This window comes from Phyllobates terribilis, unplaced genomic scaffold (assembly GCF_046119375.1).
Source record: "Phyllobates terribilis strain yellow unplaced genomic scaffold, ASM4611937v1 Scaffold_7178__1_contigs__length_39453, whole genome shotgun sequence".
NCBI classification, from domain to species: domain Eukaryota; kingdom Metazoa; phylum Chordata; class Amphibia; order Anura; family Dendrobatidae; genus Phyllobates; species Phyllobates terribilis.
The window spans coordinates 1-20,434 of NW_027369919.1; the positions used below are offsets into that span (position 1 = coordinate 1).

At 45.3% G+C, this 20,434-nt stretch overlaps 15 non-coding genes and 1 pseudogene across 15 annotated transcripts; all 16 read right to left on the reverse strand.

Moving 5' to 3' along the window:
- LOC141251559 (U2 spliceosomal RNA) lies at nucleotides 1–135 on the reverse strand (annotated as a pseudogene; the record flags this gene model as incomplete).
- Nucleotides 136–1,257: 1,122 nt separating this feature from the next.
- On the reverse strand, nucleotides 1,258–1,448 carry LOC141251531 (U2 spliceosomal RNA). The gene has a single exon (XR_012313224.1). It is a non-coding gene; the product is annotated as a U2 spliceosomal RNA (small nuclear RNA).
- Nucleotides 1,449–2,570: 1,122 nt separating this feature from the next.
- On the reverse strand, nucleotides 2,571–2,761 carry LOC141251542 (U2 spliceosomal RNA). The gene has a single exon (XR_012313235.1). It is a non-coding gene; the product is annotated as a U2 spliceosomal RNA (small nuclear RNA).
- A 1,118-nt stretch (nucleotides 2,762–3,879) lies between these two features.
- Nucleotides 3,880–4,070, reverse strand: LOC141251553 (U2 spliceosomal RNA). Its single transcript, XR_012313246.1, has one exon. It is a non-coding gene; the product is annotated as a U2 spliceosomal RNA (small nuclear RNA).
- A 1,118-nt stretch (nucleotides 4,071–5,188) lies between these two features.
- Nucleotides 5,189–5,379, reverse strand: LOC141251560 (U2 spliceosomal RNA). The gene has a single exon (XR_012313252.1). It is a non-coding gene; the product is annotated as a U2 spliceosomal RNA (small nuclear RNA).
- Nucleotides 5,380–6,497: 1,118 nt separating this feature from the next.
- On the reverse strand, nucleotides 6,498–6,688 carry LOC141251561 (U2 spliceosomal RNA). Its single transcript, XR_012313253.1, has one exon. It is a non-coding gene; the product is annotated as a U2 spliceosomal RNA (small nuclear RNA).
- A 1,118-nt stretch (nucleotides 6,689–7,806) lies between these two features.
- On the reverse strand, nucleotides 7,807–7,997 carry LOC141251532 (U2 spliceosomal RNA). Its single transcript, XR_012313225.1, has one exon. It is a non-coding gene; the product is annotated as a U2 spliceosomal RNA (small nuclear RNA).
- A 1,118-nt stretch (nucleotides 7,998–9,115) lies between these two features.
- Nucleotides 9,116–9,306, reverse strand: LOC141251533 (U2 spliceosomal RNA). Its single transcript, XR_012313226.1, has one exon. It is a non-coding gene; the product is annotated as a U2 spliceosomal RNA (small nuclear RNA).
- A 1,118-nt stretch (nucleotides 9,307–10,424) lies between these two features.
- Nucleotides 10,425–10,615, reverse strand: LOC141251534 (U2 spliceosomal RNA). Its single transcript, XR_012313227.1, has one exon. It is a non-coding gene; the product is annotated as a U2 spliceosomal RNA (small nuclear RNA).
- A 1,118-nt stretch (nucleotides 10,616–11,733) lies between these two features.
- Nucleotides 11,734–11,924, reverse strand: LOC141251535 (U2 spliceosomal RNA). The gene has a single exon (XR_012313228.1). It is a non-coding gene; the product is annotated as a U2 spliceosomal RNA (small nuclear RNA).
- Nucleotides 11,925–13,042: 1,118 nt separating this feature from the next.
- Nucleotides 13,043–13,233, reverse strand: LOC141251536 (U2 spliceosomal RNA). The gene has a single exon (XR_012313229.1). It is a non-coding gene; the product is annotated as a U2 spliceosomal RNA (small nuclear RNA).
- Nucleotides 13,234–14,351: 1,118 nt separating this feature from the next.
- LOC141251537 (U2 spliceosomal RNA) lies at nucleotides 14,352–14,542 on the reverse strand. The gene has a single exon (XR_012313230.1). It is a non-coding gene; the product is annotated as a U2 spliceosomal RNA (small nuclear RNA).
- Nucleotides 14,543–15,660: 1,118 nt separating this feature from the next.
- LOC141251538 (U2 spliceosomal RNA) lies at nucleotides 15,661–15,851 on the reverse strand. The gene has a single exon (XR_012313231.1). It is a non-coding gene; the product is annotated as a U2 spliceosomal RNA (small nuclear RNA).
- Nucleotides 15,852–16,969: 1,118 nt separating this feature from the next.
- LOC141251539 (U2 spliceosomal RNA) lies at nucleotides 16,970–17,160 on the reverse strand. Its single transcript, XR_012313232.1, has one exon. It is a non-coding gene; the product is annotated as a U2 spliceosomal RNA (small nuclear RNA).
- Nucleotides 17,161–18,278: 1,118 nt separating this feature from the next.
- Nucleotides 18,279–18,469, reverse strand: LOC141251540 (U2 spliceosomal RNA). Its single transcript, XR_012313233.1, has one exon. It is a non-coding gene; the product is annotated as a U2 spliceosomal RNA (small nuclear RNA).
- Nucleotides 18,470–19,587: 1,118 nt separating this feature from the next.
- Nucleotides 19,588–19,778, reverse strand: LOC141251541 (U2 spliceosomal RNA). The gene has a single exon (XR_012313234.1). It is a non-coding gene; the product is annotated as a U2 spliceosomal RNA (small nuclear RNA).
- Between the last annotated feature and the right edge of the window lie 656 nt (nucleotides 19,779–20,434).

The window sequence follows — 20,434 nt, forward strand, 5'->3', positions numbered from 1 at the left end:
AGCAAGCTCTTTTTTCCATCTCCCTGTTCTAAAAATCCATTTAATATATGGTCCCCAGATAGGGGGACGTATCAGATATTAAACTGATAAGAACAGATACTACACTTGATCTTAGCCAAAAGGCCGAGAAGCGATAACCAGAATTGGTTTCAAACTACGGAGCCACCCAAGGATCCTAAAAAGTCCATTTGTGGAGATGAGCTCCTGGACTCCCGTTAAGAAGACATGTTGTCAACCTCTAGATCCCTTACATGCCTGCACTTTTCGGCTTGCTGCTGCTGCAATCCACGCGTTTTAGATCTGCATAACTCCACCTCTTTAAACACAGCACCTTCACCCCCTGCTGTTCCCACCCGCCTCAACACCGTTGGAAGGGAGGAGAACCAATTAAGGCGGGGGGTGGGGTGGAACGAGCAGCTGTCTACCCTTAGCAGGAGGGCTCCTGATTACATACCTCTCCTGCTGCTGCTGCTGCTGCTGCTGGCTGTCCAGCAGCAGACTGAAGGTGGCTGCTGCTGTGCACAGGTATATAAAGGCTCAGAGCCTATTATGACACGCGCAGCCAGCGTTCCATTGCCACATTCCATCTACTGCAGGCAGGATACCTGGCTGGGCTGAATGTCGCTGAGAAGCTCACAGAGACCGCCATAAGCAACAGTTTAACAGAATGCACAGACTAATCAACCAAACTTTTTGGGTTGGGTTCTCTTTTATAGTCTGCAGGCATTAAATGAAAGAAGTCAGTGTTCCAGCAGAAGGAGACAACGTTTCAGAAAAGGCATTGTAGCAAACCAAAAAAGAAATTTTAAGCGCAGCAGTGTAACCAGCGCACATACCTGTTAGCTCGGGTGAGTTTAAAAGGCTGCTGTTGATAACAAGGGCATTTGCTAAATAGATGGTGTGTGTGCAACAATATACTGAAAGGTCAATTATATTGTGCAGCTTATCTCACCACCTGTAGTTATTTAGGTGAAAGCTCCAAAATGCTTGCCTAATATGTCTGTTTATCCAAAAGGAAGTAGAAAGGGAGAGCTAGAAAGATAGCATTGCATCACATTACATGGCAATGCAATGCACAGTTGCTGAAGTTGAACCAAAATGAGCTTGTAATCTGGCTTCTGCAACTTTGAACATGAAAAAATCCAATGAGGAGAAGAAAAGCAGAGCCAAAGAGTCCATCCCAAAATCCGACAAACAAGCAAAATGAACAAAAAACATTGAATTCAATTCTTTCTGATTTTAGAAACTGCATTAAAGAAGGGGTGCACCGGTCCTGGAGATACTGCAATACCAGGTCAATGCGTGGAGTGGACAGAGCAAGCTCTTTTTCCATCTCCCTGTTCTAAAAATCCATTTAATATATGGTCCCCAGATAGGGGACGTATCAGATATTAAACTGATAAGAACAGATACTACACTTGATCTTAGCCAAAAGGCCGAGAAGCGATAACCAGAATTGGTTTCAAACTACGGAGCCACCCAAGGATCCTAAAAAGTCCATTTGTGGAGATGAGCTCCTGGACTCCCGTTAAGAAGACATGTTGTCAACCTCTAGATCCCTTACATGCCTGCACTTTTCGGCTTGCTGCTGCTGCAATCCACGCGTTTTAGATCTGCATAACTCCCACCTCTTTAAACACAGCACCTTCACCCCCTGCTGTTCCCACCCGCCTCAACACCGTTGGAAGGGAGGAGAACCAATTAAGGCGGGGGGTGGGGTGGAACGAGCAGCTGTCTACCCTTAGCAGGAGGGCTCCTGATTACATACCTCTCCTGCTGCTGCTGCTGCTGCTGCTGGCTGTCCAGCAGCAGACTGAAGGTGGCTGCTGCTGTGCACAGGTATATAAAGGCTCAGAGCCTATTATGACACGCGCAGCCAGCGTTCCATTGCCACATTCCATCTACTGCAGGCAGGATACCTGGCTGGCTGAATGTCGCTGAGAAGCTCACAGAGACCGCCATAAGCAACAGTTTAACAGAATGCCACAGACTAATCAACCAAACTTTTTGGGTTGGGTTCTCTTTTATAGTCTGCAGGCATTAAATGAAGAAGTCAGTGTTCCAGCAGAAGGAGACAACGTTTCAGAAAAGGCATTGTAGCAAACCAAAAAAGAAATTTTAAGCGCAGCAGTGTAACCAGCGCACATACCTGTTAGCTCGGGTGAGTTTAAAAGGCTGCTGTTGATAACAAGGGCATTTGCTAAATAGATGGTGTGTGTGCAACAATATACTGAAAGGTCAATTATATTGTGCAGCTTATCTCACCACCTGTAGTTATTTAGGTGAAAGCTCCAAAATGCTTGCCTAATATGTCTGTTTATCCAAAAGGAAGTAGAAAGGGAGAGCTAGAAAAGATAGCATTGCATCACATTACATGGCAATGCAATGCACAGTTGCTGAAGTTGAACCAAAATGAGCTTGTAATCTGGCTTCTGCAACTTTGAACATGAAAAATCCAATGAGGAGAAGAAAAGCAGAGCCAAAGAGTCCATCCCAAAATCCGACAAACAAGCAAAATGAACAAAAAACATTGAATTCAATTCTTTCTGATTTTAGAAACTGCATTAAAGAAGGGGTGCACCGGTCCTGGAGATACTGCAATACCAGGTCAATGCGTGGAGTGGACAGAGCAAGCTCTTTTTCCATCTCCCTGTTCTAAAAATCCATTTAATATATGGTCCCCAGATAGGGGACGTATCAGATATTAAACTGATAAGAACAGATACTACACTTGATCTTAGCCAAAAGGCCGAGAAGCGATAACCAGAATTGGTTTCAAACTACGGAGCCACCCAAGGATCCTAAAAAGTCCATTTGTGGAGATGAGCTCCTGGACTCCCGTTAAGAAGACATGTTGTCAACCTCTAGATCCCTTACATGCCTGCACTTTTCGGCTTGCTGCTGCTGCAATCCACGCGTTTTAGATCTGCATAACTCCACCTCTTTAAACACAGCACCTTCACCCCCTGCTGTTCCCACCCGCCTCAACACCGTTGGAAGGGAGGAGAACCAATTAAGGCGGGGGGTGGGGTGGAACGAGCAGCTGTCTACCCTTAGCAGGAGGGCTCCTGATTACATACCTCTCCTGCTGCTGCTGCTGCTGCTGGCTGTCCAGCAGCAGACTGAAGGTGGCTGCTGCTGTGCACAGGTATATAAAGGCTCAGAGCCTATTATGACACGCGCAGCCAGCGTTCCATTGCCACATTCCATCTACTGCAGGCAGGATACCTGGCTGGCTGAATGTCGCTGAGAAGCTCACAGAGACCGCCATAAGCAACAGTTTAACAGAATGCCACAGACTAATCAACCAAACTTTTTGGGTTGGGTTCTCTTTTATAGTCTGCAGGCATTAAATGAAAGAAGTCAGTGTTCCAGCAGAAGGAGACAACGTTTCAGAAAAGGCATTGTAGCAAACCAAAAAAGAAATTTTAAGCGCAGCAGTGTAACCAGCGCACATACCTGTTAGCTCGGGTGAGTTTAAAAGGCTGCTGTTGATAACAAGGGCATTTGCTAAATAGATGGTGTGTGTGCAACAATATACTGAAAGGTCAATTATATTGTGCAGCTTATCTCACCACCTGTAGTTATTTAGGTGAAAGCTCCAAAATGCTTGCCTAATATGTCTGTTTATCCAAAAGGAAGTAGAAAGGGAGAGCTAGAAAGATAGCATTGCATCACATTACATGGCAATGCAATGCACAGTTGCTGAAGTTGAACCAAAATGAGCTTGTAATCTGGCTTCTGCAACTTTGAACATGAAAAATCCAATGAGGAGAAGAAAAGCAGAGCCAAAGAGTCCATCCCAAAATCCGACAAACAAGCAAAATGAACAAAAAACATTGAATTCAATTCTTTCTGATTTTAGAAACTGCATTAAAGAAGGGGTGCACCGGTCCTGGAGATACTGCAATACCAGGTCAATGCGTGGAGTGGACAGAGCAAGCTCTTTTTCCATCTCCCTGTTCTAAAAATCCATTTAATATATGGTCCCCAGATAGGGGACGTATCAGATATTAAACTGATAAGAACAGATACTACACTTGATCTTAGCCAAAAGGCCGAGAAGCGATAACCAGAATTGGTTTCAAACTACGGAGCCACCCAAGGATCCTAAAAAGTCCATTTGTGGAGATGATCTCCTGGACTCCCGTTAAGAAGACATGTTGTCAACCTCTAGATCCCTTACATGCCTGCACTTTTCGGCTTGCTGCTGCTGCAATCCACGCGTTTTAGATCTGCATAACTCCACCTCTTTAAACACAGCACCTTCACCCCCTGCTGTTCCCACCCGCCTCAACACCGTTGGAAGGGAGGAGAACCAATTAAGGCGGGGGGTGGGGTGGAACGAGCAGCTGTCTACCCTTAGCAGGAGGGCTCCTGATTACATACCTCTCCTGCTGCTGCTGCTGCTGCTGGCTGTCCAGCAGCAGACTGAAGGTGGCTGCTGCTGTGCACAGGTATATAAAGGCTCAGAGCCTATTATGACACGCGCAGCCAGCGTTCCATTGCCACATTCCATCTACTGCAGGCAGGATACCTGGCTGGCTGAATGTCGCTGAGAAGCTCACAGAGACCGCCATAAGCAACAGTTTAACAGAATGCCACAGACTAATCAACCAAACTTTTTGGGTTGGGTTCTCTTTTATAGTCTGCAGGCATTAAATGAAAGAAGTCAGTGTTCCAGCAGAAGGAGACAACGTTTCAGAAAAGGCATTGTAGCAAACCAAAAAAGAAATTTTAAGCGCAGCAGTGTAACCAGCGCACATACCTGTTAGCTCGGGTGAGTTTAAAAGGCTGCTGTTGATAACAAGGGCATTTGCTAAATAGATGGTGTGTGTGCAACAATATACTGAAAGGTCAATTATATTGTGCAGCTTATCTCACCACCTGTAGTTATTTAGGTGAAAGCTCCAAAATGCTTGCCTAATATGTCTGTTTATCCAAAAGGAAGTAGAAAGGGAGAGCTAGAAAGATAGCATTGCATCACATTACATGGCAATGCAATGCACAGTTGCTGAAGTTGAACCAAAATGAGCTTGTAATCTGGCTTCTGCAACTTTGAACATGAAAAATCCAATGAGGAGAAGAAAAGCAGAGCCAAAGAGTCCATCCCAAAATCCGACAAACAAGCAAAATGAACAAAAAACATTGAATTCAATTCTTTCTGATTTTAGAAACTGCATTAAAGAAGGGGTGCACCGGTCCTGGAGATACTGCAATACCAGGTCAATGCGTGGAGTGGACAGAGCAAGCTCTTTTTCCATCTCCCTGTTCTAAAAATCCATTTAATATATGGTCCCCAGATAGGGGACGTATCAGATATTAAACTGATAAGAACAGATACTACACTTGATCTTAGCCAAAAGGCCGAGAAGCGATAACCAGAATTGGTTTCAAACTACGGAGCCACCCAAGGATCCTAAAAAGTCCATTTGTGGAGATGAGCTCCTGGACTCCCGTTAAGAAGACATGTTGTCAACCTCTAGATCCCTTACATGCCTGCACTTTTCGGCTTGCTGCTGCTGCAATCCACGCGTTTTAGATCTGCATAACTCCACCTCTTTAAACACAGCACCTTCACCCCCTGCTGTTCCCACCCGCCTCAACACCGTTGGAAGGGAGGAGAACCAATTAAGGCGGGGGGTGGGGTGGAACGAGCAGCTGTCTACCCTTAGCAGGAGGGCTCCTGATTACATACCTCTCCTGCTGCTGCTGCTGCTGCTGGCTGTCCAGCAGCAGACTGAAGGTGGCTGCTGCTGTGCACAGGTATATAAAGGCTCAGAGCCTATTATGACACGCGCAGCCAGCGTTCCATTGCCACATTCCATCTACTGCAGGCAGGATACCTGGCTGGCTGAATGTCGCTGAGAAGCTCACAGAGACCGCCATAAGCAACAGTTTAACAGAATGCCACAGACTAATCAACCAAACTTTTTGGGTTGGGTTCTCTTTTATAGTCTGCAGGCATTAAATGAAAGAAGTCAGTGTTCCAGCAGAAGGAGACAACGTTTCAGAAAAGGCATTGTAGCAAACCAAAAAAGAAATTTTAAGCGCAGCAGTGTAACCAGCGCACATACCTGTTAGCTCGGGTGAGTTTAAAAGGCTGCTGTTGATAACAAGGGCATTTGCTAAATAGATGGTGTGTGTGCAACAATATACTGAAAGGTCAATTATATTGTGCAGCTTATCTCACCACCTGTAGTTATTTAGGTGAAAGCTCCAAAATGCTTGCCTAATATGTCTGTTTATCCAAAAGGAAGTAGAAAGGGAGAGCTAGAAAGATAGCATTGCATCACATTACATGGCAATGCAATGCACAGTTGCTGAAGTTGAACCAAAATGAGCTTGTAATCTGGCTTCTGCAACTTTGAACATGAAAAATCCAATGAGGAGAAGAAAAGCAGAGCCAAAGAGTCCATCCCAAAATCCGACAAACAAGCAAAATGAACAAAAAACATTGAATTCAATTCTTTCTGATTTTAGAAACTGCATTAAAGAAGGGGTGCACCGGTCCTGGAGATACTGCAATACCAGGTCAATGCGTGGAGTGGACAGAGCAAGCTCTTTTTCCATCTCCCTGTTCTAAAAATCCATTTAATATATGGTCCCCAGATAGGGGACGTATCAGATATTAAACTGATAAGAACAGATACTACACTTGATCTTAGCCAAAAGGCCGAGAAGCGATAACCAGAATTGGTTTCAAACTACGGAGCCACCCAAGGATCCTAAAAAGTCCATTTGTGGAGATGAGCTCCTGGACTCCCGTTAAGAAGACATGTTGTCAACCTCTAGATCCCTTACATGCCTGCACTTTTCGGCTTGCTGCTGCTGCAATCCACGCGTTTTAGATCTGCATAACTCCACCTCTTTAAACACAGCACCTTCACCCCCTGCTGTTCCCACCCGCCTCAACACCGTTGGAAGGGAGGAGAACCAATTAAGGCGGGGGGTGGGGTGGAACGAGCAGCTGTCTACCCTTAGCAGGAGGGCTCCTGATTACATACCTCTCCTGCTGCTGCTGCTGCTGCTGGCTGTCCAGCAGCAGACTGAAGGTGGCTGCTGCTGTGCACAGGTATATAAAGGCTCAGAGCCTATTATGACACGCGCAGCCAGCGTTCCATTGCCACATTCCATCTACTGCAGGCAGGATACCTGGCTGGCTGAATGTCGCTGAGAAGCTCACAGAGACCGCCATAAGCAACAGTTTAACAGAATGCCACAGACTAATCAACCAAACTTTTTGGGTTGGGTTCTCTTTTATAGTCTGCAGGCATTAAATGAAAGAAGTCAGTGTTCCAGCAGAAGGAGACAACGTTTCAGAAAAGGCATTGTAGCAAACCAAAAAAGAAATTTTAAGCGCAGCAGTGTAACCAGCGCACATACCTGTTAGCTCGGGTGAGTTTAAAAGGCTGCTGTTGATAACAAGGGCATTTGCTAAATAGATGGTGTGTGTGCAACAATATACTGAAAGGTCAATTATATTGTGCAGCTTATCTCACCACCTGTAGTTATTTAGGTGAAAGCTCCAAAATGCTTGCCTAATATGTCTGTTTATCCAAAAGGAAGTAGAAAGGGAGAGCTAGAAAGATAGCATTGCATCACATTACATGGCAATGCAATGCACAGTTGCTGAAGTTGAACCAAAATGAGCTTGTAATCTGGCTTCTGCAACTTTGAACATGAAAAATCCAATGAGGAGAAGAAAAGCAGAGCCAAAGAGTCCATCCCAAAATCCGACAAACAAGCAAAATGAACAAAAAACATTGAATTCAATTCTTTCTGATTTTAGAAACTGCATTAAAGAAGGGGTGCACCGGTCCTGGAGATACTGCAATACCAGGTCAATGCGTGGAGTGGACAGAGCAAGCTCTTTTTCCATCTCCCTGTTCTAAAAATCCATTTAATATATGGTCCCCAGATAGGGGACGTATCAGATATTAAACTGATAAGAACAGATACTACACTTGATCTTAGCCAAAAGGCCGAGAAGCGATAACCAGAATTGGTTTCAAACTACGGAGCCACCCAAGGATCCTAAAAAGTCCATTTGTGGAGATGAGCTCCTGGACTCCCGTTAAGAAGACATGTTGTCAACCTCTAGATCCCTTACATGCCTGCACTTTTCGGCTTGCTGCTGCTGCAATCCACGCGTTTTAGATCTGCATAACTCCACCTCTTTAAACACAGCACCTTCACCCCCTGCTGTTCCCACCCGCCTCAACACCGTTGGAAGGGAGGAGAACCAATTAAGGCGGGGGGTGGGGTGGAACGAGCAGCTGTCTACCCTTAGCAGGAGGGCTCCTGATTACATACCTCTCCTGCTGCTGCTGCTGCTGCTGGCTGTCCAGCAGCAGACTGAAGGTGGCTGCTGCTGTGCACAGGTATATAAAGGCTCAGAGCCTATTATGACACGCGCAGCCAGCGTTCCATTGCCACATTCCATCTACTGCAGGCAGGATACCTGGCTGGCTGAATGTCGCTGAGAAGCTCACAGAGACCGCCATAAGCAACAGTTTAACAGAATGCCACAGACTAATCAACCAAACTTTTTGGGTTGGGTTCTCTTTTATAGTCTGCAGGCATTAAATGAAAGAAGTCAGTGTTCCAGCAGAAGGAGACAACGTTTCAGAAAAGGCATTGTAGCAAACCAAAAAAGAAATTTTAAGCGCAGCAGTGTAACCAGCGCACATACCTGTTAGCTCGGGTGAGTTTAAAAGGCTGCTGTTGATAACAAGGGCATTTGCTAAATAGATGGTGTGTGTGCAACAATATACTGAAAGGTCAATTATATTGTGCAGCTTATCTCACCACCTGTAGTTATTTAGGTGAAAGCTCCAAAATGCTTGCCTAATATGTCTGTTTATCCAAAAGGAAGTAGAAAGGGAGAGCTAGAAAGATAGCATTGCATCACATTACATGGCAATGCAATGCACAGTTGCTGAAGTTGAACCAAAATGAGCTTGTAATCTGGCTTCTGCAACTTTGAACATGAAAAATCCAATGAGGAGAAGAAAAGCAGAGCCAAAGAGTCCATCCCAAAATCCGACAAACAAGCAAAATGAACAAAAAACATTGAATTCAATTCTTTCTGATTTTAGAAACTGCATTAAAGAAGGGGTGCACCGGTCCTGGAGATACTGCAATACCAGGTCAATGCGTGGAGTGGACAGAGCAAGCTCTTTTTCCATCTCCCTGTTCTAAAAATCCATTTAATATATGGTCCCCAGATAGGGGACGTATCAGATATTAAACTGATAAGAACAGATACTACACTTGATCTTAGCCAAAAGGCCGAGAAGCGATAACCAGAATTGGTTTCAAACTACGGAGCCACCCAAGGATCCTAAAAAGTCCATTTGTGGAGATGAGCTCCTGGACTCCCGTTAAGAAGACATGTTGTCAACCTCTAGATCCCTTACATGCCTGCACTTTTCGGCTTGCTGCTGCTGCAATCCACGCGTTTTAGATCTGCATAACTCCACCTCTTTAAACACAGCACCTTCACCCCCTGCTGTTCCCACCCGCCTCAACACCGTTGGAAGGGAGGAGAACCAATTAAGGCGGGGGGTGGGGTGGAACGAGCAGCTGTCTACCCTTAGCAGGAGGGCTCCTGATTACATACCTCTCCTGCTGCTGCTGCTGCTGCTGGCTGTCCAGCAGCAGACTGAAGGTGGCTGCTGCTGTGCACAGGTATATAAAGGCTCAGAGCCTATTATGACACGCGCAGCCAGCGTTCCATTGCCACATTCCATCTACTGCAGGCAGGATACCTGGCTGGCTGAATGTCGCTGAGAAGCTCACAGAGACCGCCATAAGCAACAGTTTAACAGAATGCCACAGACTAATCAACCAAACTTTTTGGGTTGGGTTCTCTTTTATAGTCTGCAGGCATTAAATGAAAGAAGTCAGTGTTCCAGCAGAAGGAGACAACGTTTCAGAAAAGGCATTGTAGCAAACCAAAAAAGAAATTTTAAGCGCAGCAGTGTAACCAGCGCACATACCTGTTAGCTCGGGTGAGTTTAAAAGGCTGCTGTTGATAACAAGGGCATTTGCTAAATAGATGGTGTGTGTGCAACAATATACTGAAAGGTCAATTATATTGTGCAGCTTATCTCACCACCTGTAGTTATTTAGGTGAAAGCTCCAAAATGCTTGCCTAATATGTCTGTTTATCCAAAAGGAAGTAGAAAGGGAGAGCTAGAAAGATAGCATTGCATCACATTACATGGCAATGCAATGCACAGTTGCTGAAGTTGAACCAAAATGAGCTTGTAATCTGGCTTCTGCAACTTTGAACATGAAAAATCCAATGAGGAGAAGAAAAGCAGAGCCAAAGAGTCCATCCCAAAATCCGACAAACAAGCAAAATGAACAAAAAACATTGAATTCAATTCTTTCTGATTTTAGAAACTGCATTAAAGAAGGGGTGCACCGGTCCTGGAGATACTGCAATACCAGGTCAATGCGTGGAGTGGACAGAGCAAGCTCTTTTTCCATCTCCCTGTTCTAAAAATCCATTTAATATATGGTCCCCAGATAGGGGACGTATCAGATATTAAACTGATAAGAACAGATACTACACTTGATCTTAGCCAAAAGGCCGAGAAGCGATAACCAGAATTGGTTTCAAACTACGGAGCCACCCAAGGATCCTAAAAAGTCCATTTGTGGAGATGAGCTCCTGGACTCCCGTTAAGAAGACATGTTGTCAACCTCTAGATCCCTTACATGCCTGCACTTTTCGGCTTGCTGCTGCTGCAATCCACGCGTTTTAGATCTGCATAACTCCACCTCTTTAAACACAGCACCTTCACCCCCTGCTGTTCCCACCCGCCTCAACACCGTTGGAAGGGAGGAGAACCAATTAAGGCGGGGGGTGGGGTGGAACGAGCAGCTGTCTACCCTTAGCAGGAGGGCTCCTGATTACATACCTCTCCTGCTGCTGCTGCTGCTGCTGGCTGTCCAGCAGCAGACTGAAGGTGGCTGCTGCTGTGCACAGGTATATAAAGGCTCAGAGCCTATTATGACACGCGCAGCCAGCGTTCCATTGCCACATTCCATCTACTGCAGGCAGGATACCTGGCTGGCTGAATGTCGCTGAGAAGCTCACAGAGACCGCCATAAGCAACAGTTTAACAGAATGCCACAGACTAATCAACCAAACTTTTTGGGTTGGGTTCTCTTTTATAGTCTGCAGGCATTAAATGAAAGAAGTCAGTGTTCCAGCAGAAGGAGACAACGTTTCAGAAAAGGCATTGTAGCAAACCAAAAAAGAAATTTTAAGCGCAGCAGTGTAACCAGCGCACATACCTGTTAGCTCGGGTGAGTTTAAAAGGCTGCTGTTGATAACAAGGGCATTTGCTAAATAGATGGTGTGTGTGCAACAATATACTGAAAGGTCAATTATATTGTGCAGCTTATCTCACCACCTGTAGTTATTTAGGTGAAAGCTCCAAAATGCTTGCCTAATATGTCTGTTTATCCAAAAGGAAGTAGAAAGGGAGAGCTAGAAAGATAGCATTGCATCACATTACATGGCAATGCAATGCACAGTTGCTGAAGTTGAACCAAAATGAGCTTGTAATCTGGCTTCTGCAACTTTGAACATGAAAAATCCAATGAGGAGAAGAAAAGCAGAGCCAAAGAGTCCATCCCAAAATCCGACAAACAAGCAAAATGAACAAAAAACATTGAATTCAATTCTTTCTGATTTTAGAAACTGCATTAAAGAAGGGGTGCACCGGTCCTGGAGATACTGCAATACCAGGTCAATGCGTGGAGTGGACAGAGCAAGCTCTTTTTCCATCTCCCTGTTCTAAAAATCCATTTAATATATGGTCCCCAGATAGGGGACGTATCAGATATTAAACTGATAAGAACAGATACTACACTTGATCTTAGCCAAAAGGCCGAGAAGCGATAACCAGAATTGGTTTCAAACTACGGAGCCACCCAAGGATCCTAAAAAGTCCATTTGTGGAGATGAGCTCCTGGACTCCCGTTAAGAAGACATGTTGTCAACCTCTAGATCCCTTACATGCCTGCACTTTTCGGCTTGCTGCTGCTGCAATCCACGCGTTTTAGATCTGCATAACTCCACCTCTTTAAACACAGCACCTTCACCCCCTGCTGTTCCCACCCGCCTCAACACCGTTGGAAGGGAGGAGAACCAATTAAGGCGGGGGGTGGGGTGGAACGAGCAGCTGTCTACCCTTAGCAGGAGGGCTCCTGATTACATACCTCTCCTGCTGCTGCTGCTGCTGCTGGCTGTCCAGCAGCAGACTGAAGGTGGCTGCTGCTGTGCACAGGTATATAAAGGCTCAGAGCCTATTATGACACGCGCAGCCAGCGTTCCATTGCCACATTCCATCTACTGCAGGCAGGATACCTGGCTGGCTGAATGTCGCTGAGAAGCTCACAGAGACCGCCATAAGCAACAGTTTAACAGAATGCCACAGACTAATCAACCAAACTTTTTGGGTTGGGTTCTCTTTTATAGTCTGCAGGCATTAAATGAAAGAAGTCAGTGTTCCAGCAGAAGGAGACAACGTTTCAGAAAAGGCATTGTAGCAAACCAAAAAAGAAATTTTAAGCGCAGCAGTGTAACCAGCGCACATACCTGTTAGCTCGGGTGAGTTTAAAAGGCTGCTGTTGATAACAAGGGCATTTGCTAAATAGATGGTGTGTGTGCAACAATATACTGAAAGGTCAATTATATTGTGCAGCTTATCTCACCACCTGTAGTTATTTAGGTGAAAGCTCCAAAATGCTTGCCTAATATGTCTGTTTATCCAAAAGGAAGTAGAAAGGGAGAGCTAGAAAGATAGCATTGCATCACATTACATGGCAATGCAATGCACAGTTGCTGAAGTTGAACCAAAATGAGCTTGTAATCTGGCTTCTGCAACTTTGAACATGAAAAATCCAATGAGGAGAAGAAAAGCAGAGCCAAAGAGTCCATCCCAAAATCCGACAAACAAGCAAAATGAACAAAAAACATTGAATTCAATTCTTTCTGATTTTAGAAACTGCATTAAAGAAGGGGTGCACCGGTCCTGGAGATACTGCAATACCAGGTCAATGCGTGGAGTGGACAGAGCAAGCTCTTTTTCCATCTCCCTGTTCTAAAAATCCATTTAATATATGGTCCCCAGATAGGGGACGTATCAGATATTAAACTGATAAGAACAGATACTACACTTGATCTTAGCCAAAAGGCCGAGAAGCGATAACCAGAATTGGTTTCAAACTACGGAGCCACCCAAGGATCCTAAAAAGTCCATTTGTGGAGATGAGCTCCTGGACTCCCGTTAAGAAGACATGTTGTCAACCTCTAGATCCCTTACATGCCTGCACTTTTCGGCTTGCTGCTGCTGCAATCCACGCGTTTTAGATCTGCATAACTCCACCTCTTTAAACACAGCACCTTCACCCCCTGCTGTTCCCACCCGCCTCAACACCGTTGGAAGGGAGGAGAACCAATTAAGGCGGGGGGTGGGGTGGAACGAGCAGCTGTCTACCCTTAGCAGGAGGGCTCCTGATTACATACCTCTCCTGCTGCTGCTGCTGCTGCTGGCTGTCCAGCAGCAGACTGAAGGTGGCTGCTGCTGTGCACAGGTATATAAAGGCTCAGAGCCTATTATGACACGCGCAGCCAGCGTTCCATTGCCACATTCCATCTACTGCAGGCAGGATACCTGGCTGGCTGAATGTCGCTGAGAAGCTCACAGAGACCGCCATAAGCAACAGTTTAACAGAATGCCACAGACTAATCAACCAAACTTTTTGGGTTGGGTTCTCTTTTATAGTCTGCAGGCATTAAATGAAAGAAGTCAGTGTTCCAGCAGAAGGAGACAACGTTTCAGAAAAGGCATTGTAGCAAACCAAAAAAGAAATTTTAAGCGCAGCAGTGTAACCAGCGCACATACCTGTTAGCTCGGGTGAGTTTAAAAGGCTGCTGTTGATAACAAGGGCATTTGCTAAATAGATGGTGTGTGTGCAACAATATACTGAAAGGTCAATTATATTGTGCAGCTTATCTCACCACCTGTAGTTATTTAGGTGAAAGCTCCAAAATGCTTGCCTAATATGTCTGTTTATCCAAAAGGAAGTAGAAAGGGAGAGCTAGAAAGATAGCATTGCATCACATTACATGGCAATGCAATGCACAGTTGCTGAAGTTGAACCAAAATGAGCTTGTAATCTGGCTTCTGCAACTTTGAACATGAAAAATCCAATGAGGAGAAGAAAAGCAGAGCCAAAGAGTCCATCCCAAAATCCGACAAACAAGCAAAATGAACAAAAAACATTGAATTCAATTCTTTCTGATTTTAGAAACTGCATTAAAGAAGGGGTGCACCGGTCCTGGAGATACTGCAATACCAGGTCAATGCGTGGAGTGGACAGAGCAAGCTCTTTTTCCATCTCCCTGTTCTAAAAATCCATTTAATATATGGTCCCCAGATAGGGGACGTATCAGATATTAAACTGATAAGAACAGATACTACACTTGATCTTAGCCAAAAGGCCGAGAAGCGATAACCAGAATTGGTTTCAAACTACGGAGCCACCCAAGGATCCTAAAAAGTCCATTTGTGGAGATGAGCTCCTGGACTCCCGTTAAGAAGACATGTTGTCAACCTCTAGATCCCTTACATGCCTGCACTTTTCGGCTTGCTGCTGCTGCAATCCACGCGTTTTAGATCTGCATAACTCCACCTCTTTAAACACAGCACCTTCACCCCCTGCTGTTCCCACCCGCCTCAACACCGTTGGAAGGGAGGAGAACCAATTAAGGCGGGGGGTGGGGTGGAACGAGCAGCTGTCTACCCTTAGCAGGAGGGCTCCTGATTACATACCTCTCCTGCTGCTGCTGCTGCTGCTGGCTGTCCAGCAGCAGACTGAAGGTGGCTGCTGCTGTGCACAGGTATATAAAGGCTCAGAGCCTATTATGACACGCGCAGCCAGCGTTCCATTGCCACATTCCATCTACTGCAGGCAGGATACCTGGCTGGCTGAATGTCGCTGAGAAGCTCACAGAGACCGCCATAAGCAACAGTTTAACAGAATGCCACAGACTAATCAACCAAACTTTTTGGGTTGGGTTCTCTTTTATAGTCTGCAGGCATTAAATGAAAGAAGTCAGTGTTCCAGCAGAAGGAGACAACGTTTCAGAAAAGGCATTGTAGCAAACCAAAAAAGAAATTTTAAGCGCAGCCGTGTAACCAGCGCACATACCTGTTAGCTCGGGTGAGTTTAAAAGGCTGCTGTTGATAACAAGGGCATTTGCTAAATAGATGGTGTGTGTGCAACAATATACTGAAAGGTCAATTATATTGTGCAGCTTATCTCACCACCTGTAGTTATTTAGGTGAAAGCTCCAAAATGCTTGCCTAACATGTCTGTTTATCCAAAAGGAAGTAGAAAGGGAGAGCTAGAAAGATAGCATTGCATCACATTACATGGCAATGCAATGCACAGTTGCTGAAGTTGAACCAAAATGAGCTTGTAATCTGGCTTCTGCAACTTTGAACATGAAAAATCCAATGAGGAGAAGAAAAGCAGAGCCAAAGAGTCCATCCCAAAATCCGACAAACAAGCAAAATGAACAAAAAACATTGAATTCAATTCTTTCTGATTTTAGAAACTGCATTAAAGAAGGGGTGCACCGGTCCTGGAGATACTGCAATACCAGGTCAATGCGTGGAGTGGACAGAGCAAGCTCTTTTTCCATCTCCCTGTTCTAAAAATCCATTTAATATATGGTCCCCAGATAGGGGACGTATCAGATATTAAACTGATAAGAACAGATACTACACTTGATCTTAGCCAAAAGGCCGAGAAGCGATAACCAGAATTGGTTTCAAACTACGGAGCCACCCAAGGATCCTAAAAAGTCCATTTGTGGAGATGAGCTCCTGGACTCCCGTTAAGAAGACATGTTGTCAACCTCTAGATCCCTTACATGCCTGCACTTTTCGGCTTGCTGCTGCTGCAATCCACGCGTTTTAGATCTGCATAACTCCACCTCTTTAAACACAGCACCTTCACCCCCTGCTGTTCCCACCCGCCTCAACACCGTTGGAAGGGAGGAGAACCAATTAAGGCGGGGGGTGGGGTGGAACGAGCAGCTGTCTACCCTTAGCAGGAGGGCTCCTGATTACATACCTCTCCTGCTGCTGCTGCTGCTGCTGGCTGTCCAGCAGCAGACTGAAGGTGGCTGCTGCTGTGCACAGGTATATAAAGGCTCAGAGCCTATTATGACACGCGCAGCCAGCGTTCCATTGCCACATTCCATCTACTGCAGGCAGGATACCTGGCTGGCTGAATGTCGCTGAGAAGCTCACAGAGACCGCCATAAGCAACAGTTTAACAGAATGCCACAGACTAATCAACCAAACTTTTTGGGTTGGGTTCTCTTTTATAGTCTGCAGGCATTAAATGAAAGAAGTCAGTGTTCCAGCAGAAGGAGACAACGTTTCAGAAAAGGCATTGTAGCAAACCAAAAAAGAAATTTTAAGCGCAGCCGTGTAACCAGCGCACATACCTGTTAGCTCGGGTGAGTTTAAAAGGCTGCTGTTGATAACAAGGGCATTTGCTAAATAGATGGTGTGTGTGCAACAATATACTGAAAGGTCAATTATATTGTGCAGCTTATCTCACCACCTGTAGTTATTTAGGTGAAAGCTCCAAAATGCTTGCCTAACATGTCTGTTTATCCAAAAGGAAGTAGAAAGGGAGAGCTAGAAAGATAGCATTGCATCACATTACATGGCAATGCAATGCACAGTTGCTGAAGTTGAACCAAAATGAGCTTGTAATCTGGCTTCTGCAACTTTGAACATGAAAAATCCAATGAGGAGAAGAAAAGCAGAGCCAAAGAGTCCATCCCAAAATCCGACAAACAAGCAAAATGAACAAAAAACATTGAATTCAATTCTTTCTGATTTTAGAAACTGCATTAAAGAAGGGGTGCACCGGTCCTGGAGATACTGCAATACCAGGTCAATGCGTGGAGTGGACAGAGCAAGCTCTTTTTCCATCTCCCTGTTCTAAAAATCCATTTAATATATGGTCCCCAGATAGGGGACGTATCAGATATTAAACTGATAAGAACAGATACTACACTTGATCTTAGCCAAAAGGCCGAGAAGCGATAACCAGAATTGGTTTCAAACTACGGAGCCACCCAAGGATCCTAAAAAGTCCATTTGTGGAGATGAGCTCCTGGACTCCCGTTAAGAAGACATGTTGTCAACCTCTAGATCCCTTACATGCCTGCACTTTTCGGCTTGCTGCTGCTGCAATCCACGCGTTTTAGATCTGCATAACTCCACCTCTTTAAACACAGCACCTTCACCCCCTGCTGTTCCCACCCGCCTCAACACCGTTGGAAGGGAGGAGAACCAATTAAGGCGGGGGGTGGGGTGGAACGAGCAGCTGTCTACCCTTAGCAGGAGGGCTCCTGATTACATACCTCTCCTGCTGCTGCTGCTGCTGCTGGCTGTCCAGCAGCAGACTGAAGGTGGCTGCTGCTGTGCACAGGTATATAAAGGCTCAGAGCCTATTATGACACGCGCAGCCAGCGTTCCATTGCCACATTCCATCTACTGCAGGCAGGATACCTGGCTGGCTGAATGTCGCTGAGAAGCTCACAGAGACCGCCATAAGCAACAGTTTAACAGAATGCCACAGACTAATCAACCAAACTTTTTGGGTTGGGTTCTCTTTTATAGTCTGCAGGCATTAAATGAAAGAAGTCAGTGTTCCAGCAGAAGGAGACAACGTTTCAGAAAAGGCATTGTAGCAAACCAAAAAAGAAATTTTAAGCGCAGCCGTGTAACCAGCGCACATACCTGTTAGCTCGGGTGAGTTTAAAAGGCTGCTGTTGATAACAAGGGCATTTGCTAAATAGATGGTGTGTGTGCAACAATATACTGAAAGGTCAATTATATTGTGCAGCTTATCTCACCACCTGTAGTTATTTAGGTGAAAGCTCCAAAATGCTTGCCTAATATGTCTGTTTATCCAAAAGGAAGTAGAAAGGGAGAGCTAGAAAGATAGCATTGCATCACATTACATGGCAATGCAATGCACAGTTGCTGAAGTTGAACCAAAATGAGCTTGTAATCTGGCTTCTGCAACTTTGAACATGAAAAATCCAATGAGGAGAAGAAAAGCAGAGCCAAAGAGTCCATCCCAAAATCCGACAAACAAGCAAAATGAACAAAAAACATTGAATTCAATTCTTTCTGATTTTAGAAACTGCATTAAAGAAGGGGTGCACCGGTCCTGGAGATACTGCAATACCAGGTCAATGCGTGGAGTGGACAGAGCAAGCTCTTTTTCCATCTCCCTGTTCTAAAAATCCATTTAATATATGGTCCCCAGATAGGGGACGTATCAGATATTAAACTGATAAGAACAGATACTACACTTGATCTTAGCCAAAAGGCCGAGAAGCGATAACCAGAATTGGTTTCAAACTACGGAGCCACCCAAGGATCCTAAAAAGTCCATTTGTGGAGATGAGCTCCTGGACTCCCGTTAAGAAGACATGTTGTCAACCTCTAGATCCCTTACATGCCTGCACTTTTCGGCTTGCTGCTGCTGCAATCCACGCGTTTTAGATCTGCATAACTCCACCTCTTTAAACACAGCACCTTCACCCCCTGCTGTTCCCACCCGCCTCAACACCGTTGGAAGGGAGGAGAACCAATTAAGGCGGGGGGTGGGGTGGAACGAGCAGCTGTCTACCCTTAGCAGGAGGGCTCCTGATTACATACCTCTCCTGCTGCTGCTGCTGCTGCTGGCTGTCCAGCAGCAGACTGAAGGTGGCTGCTGCTGTGCACAGGTATATAAAGGCTCAGAGCCTATTATGACACGCGCAGCCAGCGTTCCATTGCCACATTCCATCTACTGCAGGCAGGATACCTGGCTGGCTGAATGTCGCTGAGAAGCTCACAGAGACCGCCATAAGCAACAGTTTAACAGAATGCCACAGACTAATCAACCAAACTTTTTGGGTTGGGTTCTCTTTTATAGTCTGCAGGCATTAAATGAAAGAAGTCAGTGTTCCAGCAGAAGGAGACAACGTTTCAGAAAAGGCATTGTAGCAAACCAAAAAAGAAATTTTAAGCGCAGCCGTGTAACCAGCGCACATACCTGTTAGCTCGGGTGAGTTTAAAAGGCTGCTGTTGATAACAAGGGCATTTGCTAAATAGATGGTGTGTGTGCAACAATATACTGAAAGGTCAATTATATTGTGCAGCTTATCTCACCACCTGTAGTTATTTAGGTGAAAGCTCCAAAATGCTTGCCTAATATGTCTGTTTATCCAAAAGGAAGTAGAAAGGGAGAGCTAGAAAGATAGCATTGCATCACATTACATGGCAATGCAATGCACAGTTGCTGAAGTTGAACCAAAATGAGCTTGTAATCTGGCTTCTGCAACTTTGAACATGAAAAATCCAATGAGGAGAAGAAAAGCAGAGCCAAAGAGTCCATCCCAAAATCCGACAAACAAGCAAAATGAACAAAAAACATTGAATTCAATTCTTTCTGATTTTAGAAACTGCATTAAAGAAGGGGTGCACCGGTCCTGGAGATACTGCAATACCAGGTCAATGCGTGGAGTGGACAGAGCAAGCTCTTTTTCCATCTCCCTGTTCTAAAAATCCATTTAATATATGGTCCCCAGATAGGGGACGTATCAGATATTAAACTGATAAGAACAGATACTACACTTGATCTTAGCCAAAAGGCCGAGAAGCGATAACCAGAATTGGTTTCAAACTACGGAGCCACCCAAGGATCCTAAAAAGTCCATTTGTGGAGATGAGCTCCTGGACTCCCGTTAAGAAGACATGTTGTCAACCTCTAGATCCCTTACATGCCTGCACTTTTCGGCTTGCTGCTGCTGCAATCCACGCGTTTTAGATCTGCATAACTCCACCTCTTTAAACACAGCACCTTCACCCCCTGCTGTTCCCACCCGCCTCAACACCGTTGGAAGGGAGGAGAACCAATTAAGGCGGGGGGTGGGGTGGAACGAGCAGCTGTCTACCCTTAGCAGGAGGGCTCCTGATTACATACCTCTCCTGCTGCTGCTGCTGCTGCTGGCTGTCCAGCAGCAGACTGAAGGTGGCTGCTGCTGTGCACAGGTATATAAAGGCTCAGAGCCTATTATGACACGCGCAGCCAGCGTTCCATTGCCACATTCCATCTACTGCAGGCAGGATACCTGGCTGGCTGAATGTCGCTGAGAAGCTCACAGAGACCGCCATAAGCAACAGTTTAACAGAATGCCACAGACTAATCAACCAAACTTTTTGGGTTGGGTTCTCTTTTATAGTCTGCAGGCATCAAATGAAAGAAGTCAGTGTTCCAGCAGAAGGAGACAACGTTTCAGAAAAGGCATTGTAGCAAACCA